The sequence below is a fragment of the Mastomys coucha genome, chromosome X (genome assembly GCF_008632895.1).
Source record: "Mastomys coucha isolate ucsf_1 chromosome X, UCSF_Mcou_1, whole genome shotgun sequence".
In the NCBI taxonomy this organism is placed as follows: Eukaryota; Metazoa; Chordata; class Mammalia; order Rodentia; family Muridae; genus Mastomys; species Mastomys coucha.
The window spans coordinates 127,330,671-127,332,137 of record NC_045030.1 but is presented as its reverse complement, the minus strand read 5'-3'; the positions used below and the strand labels follow the sequence as shown (position 1 = coordinate 127,332,137).

Below are 1,467 nucleotides of genomic sequence, written 5' to 3'. Positions count from 1 at the left end.
GAAAAAAATGCAGAGGCAAACATGGAGAGTATTTTGTAGACAGAAATCTCAGCAGGTATAAAGAACTCAGAACGAGTCTGACACATGTGTAGTCTGGAGTTGAGTTGGGGGTGCTTGTGCAAGGAAGTAAGCACAGAAATGGATGGAAAGCCAGTTGTATAAGACTTTGTTGACCTCTGTAGACTCCAGATTATTTTGAGAGAGAGAGAAAGATGTCAAAATCAATCTTATGATTATTGCTTTTTTGTTGTTGTTTTTGTTGTTTAAAAACCGAGGTAAAATTCAATAGCATTAAACTATTTTTTTTTTTAAATTTTGTAAAGTTCAATGTCATGAGTGTTAGAACTTTTAGGATGTTACACAACCATCACAGTTACTGATTGTCAGAACATTTCTATCACCCCCAAAAGAAACCATGTCTATGAATTAGCCACTGCTATTTCTTTCAGGCTGTAACCTCCATTCTGCCTTTCTGGATTTGCATACCCTGGATTTATCATCTGAATTGAGTCATACCCACCATGGATATTCAGATTGGTTTCTTTCAGTTGGCATAAAGTTTTCAGTATTCATCCACATTGCTGCAGACATTAGAGCTTTATTCTCTTTTGTGATCATTAGAGCTTTGTATTGCTATACAATATTTTGACTATCCAATCATCCTCTTAGATGAGCAATTGGATCATTTCTACCTTTTGGGTTATAAGAATAATGCTATATGAGGCTCCACTGTTAAAAACACTTGTTCCTCTTGTAGAGGACCTGGATTTGCTTCCCAGCACCCACCCAGTGATTTATAACAATCTGTAACTCCAGTTCCAGTGGATCCTGCATCCTCTTACTAACCTCCATGGGCACCAGGCATATACCTGCCACACAGGAAAAACATTAATATGCATAAAATAAAGAGACGAACAAACTACTTAAAAACCAGAAGGTTTAGGGTAAGATGGTACTGCCAGGCACTGTGTTGCAGGCCTGTAATCCCAGCATTCCGGAGGCATAGGCAGGTAGATCTCTGTGGATTTGAGGCTAGCATGGTCTATATAAAAAAAAAAGAAAGAAAGAAAAGGCTTTGCATATTTAGAAAGTAGGAGACCTTAGTCTTCTGGGATGTAGAGTGTGGAGAGGAGTGAAGGATGAAAGATAAAGCTGGAAACCTTTGAAAGGATAGTACGTTAGAAGTTCCACATTATGCTAAGGAATTTGAACCCAGTTTCCACAGAAATGGGAAATGACTTATGTGTTTGCAAAGTCTGCTCACATGTCTGGGAATTCAGCGCAGTGGTATTTACTTACCATGTGTGGTCCTAGGTGTGATTCCCACTGTCGTAAAATCGACTCATGTTTATGTTTTAAAAAAAATTGCTCAGGTTACTACTGGGAGTCAGTTGGAGAGATACCTATCTAGAGGCAGGAGAGTTCCCTTCCTGTAAAACACTGGGTCTTGTTTTTTTTTTTTTTTTT

The 1,467-nt window shown here is 38.4% G+C and overlaps 1 protein-coding gene across 5 annotated transcripts in view; it reads left to right on the top strand.

The window, feature by feature from the left end:
- Sytl4 (synaptotagmin like 4) overlaps positions 1–1,467 on the top strand; it is a 54,267-nt gene that overhangs the window by 35,950 nt on the left and 16,850 nt on the right. The window lies entirely within an intron of this gene.